Source organism: Papio anubis, chromosome 5, assembly GCF_008728515.1.
Source record: "Papio anubis isolate 15944 chromosome 5, Panubis1.0, whole genome shotgun sequence".
In the NCBI taxonomy this organism is placed as follows: Eukaryota; Metazoa; Chordata; class Mammalia; order Primates; family Cercopithecidae; genus Papio; species Papio anubis.
In genome coordinates this window covers 92,815,735-92,829,578 of record NC_044980.1, presented here as the reverse complement: position 1 = coordinate 92,829,578, position 13,844 = coordinate 92,815,735, and positions in this window count along the sequence as shown.

Sequence of the window (13,844 nt, the reverse complement as noted above, 5' to 3'; positions counted from 1 at the left end):
GTTATGAAATCACATGAGTAAATTTAACATTCAGAGAACAAATCTAAATTTGTAGCCCTGAATGTAACTTGGAAGAGATGTTCATTATTTGCCTCCTCCAATAAGAAAATACACAGCTAGCAATGTCAGTAGTTGTGCATAGGTAAAAGATGAGAAGACACTACACTCTTACAGGCATTTAGAACAATGCTAGTGAGTATTGCAGGCAAAAACAAGGTGGATTGAGTTATACAGCTTTACTTTGAATTATAGAAATCCTTTGGAACATGGTGGATTGGTTCCAGGACCACCCTCCATAGCAAAATTCACACATACTCAAGTCCTACAATTGGTCCTGTGAAACCCAATATGTAAAAAGCCAGCCCTCTCATAAATACTGGTTGAAAAAAATATGAGTATAGGTAGGCCTGTGCAGTTCAAACCCCAGTTGTACCAAAGTCAAGTGTGTAATGTAGTTGAGTAGCCTACATGATTAAGGACAAGAAATAACTAAGCTTATAAAATCTCATTATTTTGAATTAACAGAAGCTTCTAAGAACATATAGAGAAATTACACAGAATTCATATATCTGTGTTTGGGGAGATTCTTTGAGGTGACAATAATTCTTGAGAAAAGGAACAAGCTGGTTCATGATATCACAGTACTTCAAACACAGAGAGAGAAAGTCAATCATGAGTCTGAAGGATGTAAAGATCTATAGATACAAAAGAAGAACTACCCCCAAATTTAAGTTTGCAGACAGATAAATAATAAATTAAATGGTAATATAAGTTAAATGTCAAGGATTCTGTTATTTAATATCATACTCTGAGAAATCTAGGTAGAGATAGCAAATGCTGTGCCATTTTAAATAAATTACTCAAATAAACTCAAGTAACCATTTCATTACACAATGATGTGGTGCACCTGAAAAAGATTAATAGAACCTTATAAGAGTAGGCCTAGAATCAGAAACAATTTATTTAATGGCATCTAGTAAAGTACTGAACAACTTAAAGATTTCATAAACACTTATAGAAAACTAAATGGATATAAATATCTTTGTTATGATGGATTTTTAAATGTATGGTTAGCATTCTGGATAATTTTAATAATTTAAATCTAAAATGTTTATAAAGTTATTTTATTTTTTTTAATTTTCTATAAAATTTCAAGTTACATTACCTCTCAGGATACTGCAATACTGGTATTAAAATAGGGGCAGTCTTCTATACTTATGTATAAAATCTGGTCCCCAAACTGAGTAATCAAGGACAGGAGGCTTCCAGAAAGTAGGGGAATGTTATTTCATTCCTATTCATTTTTACTCTAAAATATTGATGTTTGCAGCTTAAAGTACACTTATTTTTAAGGTGATATCTATTAAATAAATAAAACAAATCTGTTTTTCTTTGAAAATATAATTTGGTTCATCCATTTCATAAATAAAATTTATGGTACCATTTTCATAGCAGCTAAAGTAAAATAAGTATCTTAATATGTACTTTATAAAAACATGATGAATTAGTATTATCCTCTGATTATTTTTAGATAACATAATTGGCACAATTTGTACAAAATGAAACATTGCAACTATTTGTTTTTCAAACTATATTTCTGGGAAAAAATGGTCATATTATTGGAATACCATTATAAAAATTAAATGAACAGAAAATTTGGATACAAAACTCAGCATTGCAATTTTGATAATATTGTTAGTAGAACAGAAAGTTGCCTTAAATATGTTCTGTTGAACTTGTTTGCAGTCTCAGTGGGTAGTAAAACAAAACAGTAATTTTGTTGGAGGAAAATAGAAATCAATTGGGTGCATTAACTATTCTGTATGCTGTGAATTGAAAGAGTTGCTTGAAATAATGTGTTTTTACAATGCTATCTGATTTTCAGATTCACTGTTCTTCTACTTGGTCATTTAAAATAAAATTTCAAGTTATATACATGTGTTGAAAGGATAAATGCTTTTTATTTAGGTACAGAACACCAATCTCAAGATGGATCTAAATCCAATTTAAAGATGGTTTGATTTTTATAGGCACGTAGGTAAGAAAAACAGATAAATATGTGTACCAGTTCAGTTGTCATGGAGATCAGGGAACGAAAATGAAGTATTTTACTCATGAACTTTTTTTTTTGTCCAGTTACCATTTCTTATTATCTGTTTTCAGTGTTTACAGGATGTGGGCTTTAAGTAGCTCTCTCATACATTTGTATGGTTTGAAGCAATCATAGCAACAAGTGCAATTATCATTCTTATATTCAGTCAGAGATTGTCCTTTCATGTGGCTATTTCATGCATTAAGTATTATTAAATGTTTTAAGTTAGAGAAAAAAAAAACTACTCTAAAGAAATACAGAAAAGCAGATAAGATTGGCTTAGGTCTTTACACATGACATTTCAGTGTTGTTTTTTTCCTCTGTATACTGAAAAATATATTTAGCTCAGCAAAAATAAGCAACAGGCAAGCATAGTCAGGAACTTCTTCTGCAGGTAAATTTGATTTTTTTCAGCGTTTTAGAAATAGTGTTTCAGTCACCTGGAGTCCATCACTTCCATTTGTATATCATTCAAACTATGAGTCTCTAGATAGATTACCTAGGCCTCTAAAGAATTACTGGGTATATACCCAAAGGATTATAAATTATGCTGCTATAAAGACACATGCACACGTATGTTTATTGCAGCACTATTCACAATAGCAAAGACTTGGAATCAACCCAAATGTCCATCAGTGTCAGATTGGATTAAGAAAATGTGGCACATATACACCATGGAATACTATGCAGCCATAAAAAAGGATGAGTTTGTGTCCTTTGTAGGGACATGGATGCAGCTGGAAACCATCATTCTTAGCAAACTATCACAAGAACAGAAAACCAAACACCGCATGTTCTGACTCATAGGTGGGAACTGAACAATGAGATCACTTGGACTCAGGAAAGGGAACACCACACACCGGGGCCTATCATGGGGAGGGGGGAGAGGGGAGGGATTGCATTGGGAGTTATACCTGATGTAAATGACGAGTTGATGGGTGCAGCACAGCAACATGGCACAAGTATACATATGTAACAAACCTGCACGTTATGCACATGTACCCTACAACTTAAAGTATAATAATAATAAATAAATTTTTTTAAAAAAGAATTTATTTAGTAATTCCTGCGATCATAGGCAGTTATAAAATTTATACAAAGTTTTTACAAGTATAAATCAAAATGGTTAGACTAGAATATCCAAAGAGAAAGATCTAGTTAAACCATAGAATGCACATTTGTTCAAATGAAGGGAAGGAGGCTTACATGGTGAATAAAGCAATTTTACATATAGAAAGAAATGCTGCTTAAGGGCATATTACAGGAAAATAAACTGAGAAATTTGGTCTGAAGTCACAGAAAATGAAATAGAATTGAAAAAATATCTGTGAGTCAAGAAGCAGGAGCTGTTCATTTTATTTCAGAAATAAATGAGATAATTTACGATAAGATTTTTAAAATAGAATGGCAATCAAGGATTCTATGACAAGAAGAATAATTTCTCAGATGTAATAAATGGATTGCTAATGAAGTACACTGGGCACTTTATTGAAGTTTTACACTCATTGTCTAAGTTCTCACAGTCACGCTATGAGTTAGTGTTTATTCCCATTTACTGATTAACAGTATAGAATCCCTCTGCATGGCATTGTCACTATTCATAAATCAAGTGATTGTATACATGTGTTTAAATGTTATTGGACTTTCTATTATTTTCCATGAATCTCTTCCTCAACTTTCATTGTTATTTTCAGTGCTTTACAGCTACATATTTTATACAAATGTACCTTTTGTTTTGAGACGGTATCTTCGTGATGTCACTCAGGCTGCAATGCAGTGGCAGTATCATGGCTTACTGCAACATCAAGCCCCTGGGCTAAAGAAATTCTTCCACCTCAGTCATCCAAATAGCTGGGCCACCATAACTGGCTAATTTGTGTGTGTGTGCATGTGTGTGTGTCTGTGTGTGTGTGTGTGTGTGTGGGCAGAGTCACTATGTTGCCCAGGCTCGTCTCAAATCCCTGGTCTCAAGCAATCCTCCTGACTGGGTCTCCCAAAGTGAAATTTAAATTTTGCATGTCAATTTGAACTAAAAATCTTGATTTCTGTTCATTTTTTCCATTAAATTCAAATATTATCATTGAAAAGATTGACATCTTAAAATATTTTCTTACACTCTAAGCAGAATGCATGTCTACAATTATTTAGGTACTTAACAATATCTCTCAATTTTTCTTTTTATTTGTACCATGATTATATTAATACATTTTGTTATATTTATTCTTACGTGTTTAATTCTTATAATTATTATAAATTGTATCTTAAATTTTATTGGACATTTACTTGTTACTGTTATATACAAATTCAGTAACTTTTAATATCTTCACCTTATATCCAATTAACATGCTAAATCCACTTAATAGTTTTAATAATTTATATTATACATAATAGTTTCAGTAGCAAACAATAATATTTTTTCTTTACAAGAATATTTTTCTTATTGCATAGGTTAAGACTGCCATATGTTGTGAAAATAAATATTGATAATGGGCATCTTTGTCTCATTCCAGATCTCAGGGATCACTATTCAATCACTTTGTATGACATTTGCTACAGGATTTCAGGCATATTCTTCATCAGATTAAAGATGTTCCCTTTTATTGTTAGATTATAATGCTTAGGCAAACAGTTCCTCATGGCCCACTCAGCTAGAAACTATTCAGGGAATAAAACCTTGCAAAACCTAGTGCAATGGGTCTAAATAAATATAATGCAACACAATATGTCTCCTTATTAAATTCTCATTTCTATGAGGCAGAAAGAGCGTTGTTTTATGCCCATAATTTGATCCTTGTAGTGCCTTTAAAGGACCTGAAACATAGGAAATAGTCAATAATTTTGAATTAACAAATATTTTAAAAATTAATACAAAAAAATTGGTGTGGGGGGTTATAAAACACATTTGCAAAAGTGAGTCATAACACAATTTGTTGAAATTGATTGTACCGTGAAAACTATATACATACAAGAACATAGTACAGAACAAATGACTAAAATGATTCTCTGTGTAATAATTATGTTTATTTTACTTTGTTCATATCATATATGTCATACATGTATACTTCCTAATAGGCACTAAGGAATGTTTTGAATGTTTAATTCAAAAACTGGTATAGACACCTCCACCACTTAGTATTTCCCAAATTTAACTCATGAGTTGTTTAACTTTTTTCTCATTAAATAGTGCCATTGAATCATTAAGTGTAAAAATATATTTTTATTTCAGTCATCTTATTGTGCACCAAAAGCTGTATATTGTACCTCTTAATCGTTCACCTTTTTTCCCAACCATTATTTCTATTCATCTTCTCCAAATTGAATTTACAACACCACCAAAACTATGTTTAAAAACATCATCCATTATCAGACAGTGCATGTCTTCCAATATGTGTCTGGAAGGTATTTGATGATAGGGAAGATGACAAAAGATGTTGGAGAAGGAGCATCAGTCACTCAGGTAAACAAGTAAAGTTTATACAATTAGGTAAACACAATGTTAGAGTTAGGCACTAATAACTGCTGCCAAATTTGGCACTTAATACAGCTTTACTAGAGACAGGATTTCAAGAAATTTTCTCTGATAATCTTTCATTAGAGACACATTGATTGGTAATTTCTCAAATAAAATAGCTTTTTCTTTTACTTTGACAGTGAGCATGATTAATTCTTGTATCTCTCAGAATACAGAGAGCAAAACAGAGAATACACACACTAGTTATTATAATAAGCAGAATTTTATACACAACATTATGCAGAAAGAGATTGGGGAACCAAAAAGGCAAAAGGTGACAATCAGGTAACACAGACATAGTAATGTAGGAAGCAGCAACTGATTCCTATGGCTGGGGGAACATGAAAGAAATTTTAGTTCTTAGAATCTAGAAGCTTAGAAATTCTGGAAGGAACAAGTACTCAGAATTCTAAGGAAAAAATGGCAATCATCTTTCACAGAGAGGAAAGAGATGAAGTCACTTCTGTGGACTGTGAGAAAACACTGAAAAGACTGGAAACTGCCACCACAAGAAATATGATTTCCAGAATCTCAACTCCAGCATGAAAAGCGCAATACGGCAGTGGGGTTTGGGGATCAGACATAATAGCTTAATAATCAGTATAATTCTCAATTAAATCTTTCCAAATACAGTAAACAAAATAAATTATAGAATAGTATTCACTAGAATATCATCACTCAAAAAAATAATTGCTAGTATTTTAGTAAATATTCCAAATATTAAACTGTACTCACATCTTGCAAACATAATATAAATTTTTAATTAAATAAAGCCCTGCAGTTAGAAATGCTGTTTTATTCAATAAACAATATGTCAGGCATTTCTTTCAATGTCATTAATTTAACTGTACATTCTTATTTTAATGACTGACTAAAATTCTGTTATATAAATCTACCCTAATTTATTTATCCCCACTAATGAGATTTTCTAGGAAAATTCCAATTTTTTTACCATTACGATGGATAAGCAATAGTGTAAAAAATATCCATGAAGACAGATGCTAGCTGACATGTACCATTATTTTTCTAAAATAAATTTCTATTTAAGCAATGGTGAAATCAAATAATAGACAAGTCTTATATGATGCCCAATGTTAAATTGCCCTACAGAAACTTTGGAATAATTTACATTTGTACAAATGTAATACTTATTTTCTTCCATCTTAATCTAATATGGGTTTGTCAATGTTAGTAATCTTAAAGAATTTAATGGAGATCATATTGTTTAAATTGGTAGTTAGTAATAAAGTTAAACGTATTTTTAGCTTTATTATTAATATGGTAGTTGTTTTTTCTATTATATTTAAATCATTTATGCCCCAGGGCAAATATAAATGTAATTACAAATATATAAATGTACAATTCCAATAAATTTACCTTTTCAATTGCCCCGATGATATCTTAATGAACCATCACAAATTGCTTCCAAATCAGAATGAGTTATAAATAATTGGAAAACAATTATTATTCTGCTAAGCACTCATATACAGTTGACCCCCAAACAACATGGGTTTGAACTGTGTGCATCTGCAAATATGTGAATTGTTTTCTGCATATACTAATTTTTTGAGATTTGCAACAATATAAAACCTTTCAAATAAACTGCACAGCCTAGAAATATCAAAAAATAAGAAAAAGTTATGAATGCATAAAATATATGTAGATACTAGTCTATATTATTATTTACTATCATAAAATATACACAAAATTAGTATTAAAGGAATTCAACACCAAAGGTTCAAAGTGGTCTACTTGCTACAAGTACCGCATCATTAATTCAGCCTCTAAATCAAGCAGTCATAAGGACTTTAAGGCTCATTACACATGGTACTCTCTGGAAAGAATTGTCAAATGAAAAAGACTTCCAATAGAGAGCACATCATGAAATTCTGGAAGGGTTACACCATTGAAGATGCCACTGTAGTCATAAAAAAAGCCATGAAAACCATCAAGCCTAAACAATAAATCCCTGCTGGAAAAAACTGTGGTCAGATGTCCTGAATGACTTCATGGGATTTATGACAGAGTGAATAAAGGAAATCATTAAAGCAATTGTGAATATGGCATGAAAAGTTGGATGGGTTTCAAGATACAGATTTTGGAGACATTCAAGAGCTGACAGACACCACACCAGAGGAACTAAGAGGAGATGACTTGGTGGTGATGAGAGCTTCTGGACCAATACCAAACAAAGAGGAAGAGGATATAGAAGAAGTTTCATAAAACAAATTGACATAGGAAATAATCTGACAGAAGACTTCCAATTATTCACAACTGCTTTTGAGTTCTTTTATGATGTGGACCCTACTATAACATGGACACTGAAAGTAAAGCAAAGAGTGGAAGAGGGATATAGAAACATTTTCAGATAAATGAAAAAGCAAAATTGTCAGACAGAAATTGTGATATATTTCCATAAAGTTACACCAAGCCAGCCAGCCACTCCTGCCTCCTCTTCCACCTCCTCACCTCTTCTGTCTAAGCCCTGAGACAGCAAGACCAACCTCTCCTCTTCCTCCTCCTTCTCAGCCTATTCAACCTGAAGATTGTGAGAATGAAGACCTTTGTGATGATCCACTTCTACTTTATGAATAGTAAATGTATTTTATTTTCCTTATGATTTCCTTAACATTTGTCTTTATTGTAGAGAATACAGTATATAATAGTATTTCCTTGTGATTTCCTTAATATTTCTCTCTATTTTATTGTAGAGAATACAGGATATAATAAATACACCACATAGAATATGTGCTAATTGACTGTTTATGTTATAGATGAGGCTTCTGGTCTATAGTAGGCAATAAGAAATTAAGTTTTTTGGAAATCAAAAGTTATATGCAAATTTTCTACTATGTGGTGGATTGTCACCCCTAACTCCTATGTTGTTAAAGGATCAACTGTTTTGTATTTGACCTTAAAGGCAAAATAATCTTTAGAAGACAGAAGTAGAGTTGGTTGAAGAATAAAATATAAAAGTATCAAATGGTTACTGTCTAAAAACATAAAATTATATTTATTAATAGCTACTTTTACTTTAAATGGCATTAACTTGCATTATTATATATAGGAAATATAATGATAACATATTTTGTTAGAAATCATATCTGTCATTCCTACTTTATCTGATGTTAAACAAACTTTCAAGTCAATAAAATTTATGTACATAAAATGCAGATCTTCACAGATGAAAAATGCAACTTGTTAACGTATATTACATCTATTCATTTACTAAGATACAAATTGTTTTACTATTGAATATGAAAAAGAGATTGAGGCACTCAAATATTTGAGAAAGTAAGCACACTTCACTTGCTTAGAAAACAAAATAAAGAAAATTACTGACAAATGTGTCCATGTAAAAAAATAACCTGCATGGCAAAGAACACCAATTCACCGAAGTTCTTGCAGCTCAATATTAAAAATTAGTCTTCTCTTAGGAGGTGATCTATAGAGAAATTTAAAATCTTATTGCTGTACTTCAGGCAAATGTAGAAGAGAAATTACCCATAACCATATTATGAATTTTTGACTTACAATAATGAATTCTAGGAAAAGTAAAATAAGACAGGAAATAAATCATCTGTTTTAAAGAAAACGCATGTAATTTTATAAACCTTATTTCCCTGGCTTTCTTCTCACTATACCTGAGCCTCCAGACCCTAAATATAGCTTGATAGTATGACTTTTAAAATGTACTTTTATCTTCCTGTATGCCAGTGTAATCCAAAGCAAATTTACACCTGGGGCTAAATGTTTTAGAAGAAAACTAATGTAGTTTGGCATGCTTTTAAGAGCAAACTTTTTTTTTTAATGAGAACAATGACTTTTAAAATGAGACTAAGTAGAAATAAAAATTTTATGTTATTTTTAAAATGTTACGTGCTACCCATAAAAATATTTCTAAACCTTTTGTAGTTGGTTAGCTTGGAAAAAAACAATGCTTATGAGAAATTTAATTTGAAAATTAATATATAGTGACCCTAAGAATGACTTCCCAGTGACCCCAGGGATTTGTATAGCACAAACTAAGTGAGGTCCCTTACGATTATTGTCACTAAAGATAAAAAAAAATAAACCAACTACCATTTTTAGGCCATGTCAATCTCATCTATTTTTTTCATTTTATTTAGAAATAATATATAACTATAATAATAATATACACAAAATAGCTATAAGGATTTTAAACTAAAAACAAATTAATGGAACATTTTATGTAATGTATATATACATATATACACATATATACTGTATGAAATATATGTTATTTTAAAAGAAAAATAAAATAACGAGTCTTGAACCCACCAACAATAGAATAAGAAGTAATTTAACATCAACCATTTTATTATCTTTAATTCATTATTTTCTCCTGGTACTTATATTTGTATTTAGACCATATTGCTTTGAAATTTAATCTTGCTTCTTCTTTTCACACCTTTGCCAAATATCACTTTTATGTATTTTTTCCCTAAGATATTATTAAAACTAAAGAAAGCAACCCCGTTGAATTACTTTATAGAGAAAAGCATCTCAAAAACCTATAATTGCCTTATATAACCTAAATTGTAAGTACTTTCTAATTAATGCATTTCTTATTGCCATTTTCCTTCAGAAAATATTAAATGCTGAATTAATATCTATAGCTCTTAGTTTTTATTTTTTAATCTCATCTGATCTATCTATCTTACTCTGATCTATCTGATCTATCTGATCTATTCTATCTATCTATCGCTACTAGGACTGTACTCCTGAAGTCAAACACTTTAAAATACCTTCACAATTCAAGCATGTAAACATAATGTATATATTGTCACTTGGTTTATAAAAATGAGCAGTTTGAAAATAAGCTCCTATAGGGAAGTGAGTTCCTTTTAGAAGCAAAGTATTCAAATAATATGATTGTTGAACAACAATGCCAACCATATAAATATGCAAAATATATTCAACCTTGATTTATGCCAAGATAGGAATTAATATTCCTAGAACCTTGCCGTTTATGTTGGTAATTTCCTGGAAGTTTTATTTAGATTGTTTTCTGAGTCAGTGTAGTAATAGGGAAACAAATTTTGAATGGTCTTGAACCAATTTCTAGTTTCTAAGATCTCTCACTAATTAGCTGTGTAATAATTACTCTGGGTCTCATTTTTCTCATGTAGAAAATGAGGAGCATTTGGAACATAACAACTGCTCGGTAAATATTTGTTGAGTATATGAACTTGTGCATGAATTGTACTCTCCACATAGATGTAAAAATCGACCAATGAACACATATCACTGCCATGATGGCATGTAGTATCAGAACACGATATTTTTGTGGCATGGTTCAAACTCTTGTAAAACATAAAATAGAATGGATAATACTTCACCATAGTAATCACATCTCTGTAAATAAAAGCCAACACTTTTATAATGTTTATTAAAAACATTATTCAGCAGGAGACTGAAGATCACAGAGATAAATTTTTCCAAAATTCTCCAGCAAGGCCTCAAAATTTTCTCAAATTTCTGTCAAGTGTCTACATGTATATAAGTGAAAATTATTTCAGTGCAAAAATGTATGTAGGTAAAAAGTCACAGAAGAAAATTACATAGTTTAATCAGTTACTGAGGAATATCACAATAAAAATGAAGTTGCAGAAAAGTATATACTTTTATTTTATAATAAAGTAAATGATTACATTAAAAATGAACTAATGTAAAGAACAGATAGTTGAGAAGAAAAAGTATGCAAATGGCATTTACCAAATGAAAATATATTTAACCTTTCTCATAATAAAATAACTAAATGTTAAAATTTCACTGGCGTATTATTTGTCTTAAAAGTGGCAAAATCTCAAAATCCCAAAGTATGATCTTTTGGCAAAGTAGTGGGAAGCATGTGATTTTACACTGCTGTAGGGAAGATAATGCAGTGTAATCATAATGTAGAGAAAAGGGTACTAAAATATGAAATTCCATGTACATATTTCCTTAGACTGGACTAACTCAAATTCAGGAAATCATACCAAATGGGTATTGAGAAAAATATGAAAAGACATAGAACATGGTTATTCATCACGAACTTAAATGTAATATGAAAAGCCTCACAAATCAGTCTGTTTCAGAACATTATGTATACCCCATGCACATATGCACTTATTATGTACCAATAATTAATTTTTTTATAAAAAAATTAGGAGGTCTATTACGTACAGTATATCCACTCAGAGTGAGGTAAAGAAAAGCTAAACAAATGAGGACATTCTCTATATATTCTTATGCAATAAACAAAAGATACATTTAATAGATTTTTATTTGAACATTAAAGGAGGAAGGAAGAAAGGAATAAAGAGAAGAAAGGAAGGAGGGAAGGAACAGAGGAAGGAAAGAAGGAAGGAAGGAAGGAAGGAAGGAAGGAAGGAAGGAAGGAAGGAAGGAAGGAAGGAAGGAAAGAAGGATGGGAAGAAGGGAGGAAAGAAGGATGGGAAGGAGGGAGAAAGGAAGAAAAGAAGGGAGGGTATTCAGTTACCTTTGTTTAAAAAAAGCTGTTTCTTGTATACTTGTACCATGTTGGTGTACTGCACCCATAAACTCATCAGCACCCATCAACTCGTCATTTACATCAGGTATAACTCCTAATGCAATCCCTGCATGTTATGCACATGTACCCTAGAACTTAAAGTATAATAGAAAAAAAAAAAAAAAAAAAAAAAAAACCTGTTTCACTTATGATGATTTGGATGCCAAGTTTTGAAAACCCAAGTTGAAATTCTTTAATCTACACAATCATATTTTGAAATGTCTGCTATATTTCTCAGTTTTACAAATAAGAAATCCTAGATTAAGATAATTAGGTGAGATTCCTAAAGTGGTTCAGCTAGAGACAGGGGATGGCTTTGAACGATATTCAATATGGTGTTGCTGTCGTTGGAATCTGTGTGCCCACCCAAATCTCATGTCGAATTGCAATCCCCAATGTTGGAGATGGAACCTCTTGGGAGGTGATTGAATTATGGGGGTGGTTTCTCATGGTTTAACAGCATCCCCCTTAGTGCTGTAATGGTGATAGAGATTTCTTGTGAGATCTGGTTCTTTAAAACTGTGGCACCTCCCCCCTTTTCTCTTTTGCTCCTCTTCAGGCCATGTAAGATATGTCTGCTTTAACTTTGCCTTCCACTACGATTGTAAGGCAAAGTGGAGGCCTGCCTGAGGCCTCTCTTGAAGTCTCACAGATGTCTTCATGTTTCCTGTACAACCTGCAGAACCATGAGACACTTAAACTTCTTTCCTTTATAATACCCTTTCTCAGATATTCTTTATAGCAGTGTAAAAACGTGGTGTTAAGCCTGCAGGTGCACAGAGTGCAAGAGTTGAGGCTTGAGAGCTTCTTCCTAGATTTCAGAGAAGGTATGGTACAGTCTGGATGTCCAGGTAGAAGCCTAATGCAGGGGTGGATCCCTAATGGAGAACCGCTACTAGTGAAGTGCACAGGGGAATTGTGGGGTTGGAGCCTCCACATAGAGTCCCCACTGGAGCACTATCTAGTAGATCTGTGAGAAGACGGCCACCTTCCTCTGGATCCCAGAATAGTAGATCCACTGACAGCTTGCACCATGCACTTGAATAAAGATGCAGGAACTCAATGCCAGTCCATGAAAGCAGCTGGGAAGGGGGCTGTACCCTGCAGAGTCATGGGGCAGAGTTGCCCAAGACCTTCTATTCCCATCTCTTGTATCAGTGTACCCTGGATGTGAGACATGGTGTCAAATAAGAATATTTTGGAGCTTTAGGATTTAATGACTGCTGTGCTGGATTTTGGACTTGCATGAGGCCTGTAGCATTTTTTCTTTGGTCAATTTCTCTCTTTTGGAAGGGGAGTATTTACCCAATGTCTGTACCCCCATTGTATGTTGGAAGTAACTAACTTGTTTTTGATTTTACAGGCTCATAGGCAGAAGGGACTTGCATTGTCTCAGATGAGACTTTGGATTGTGGACTTTTGCATTAAAGATGGAATGAGTTAAGACTTTGATGGACGGTTGAGAAGGGATGATTGTATTTTTAAAATATGAGAACATGAGATCTGGAGGGTACAGAGACTGAATAATATGGTTTGGCTCTGTGTCTCCACCCAAATCTCTTGTCAAATTATAATCCCCAATAGTAGAGGTAGGGCCTGGTGAAAGGTGATTGGGTCATAGGGTGGTTTCTCATGGCTTAACAGCACCCCCCTGGGTACCATTGTGGTAATGATTTCTTCTGAGA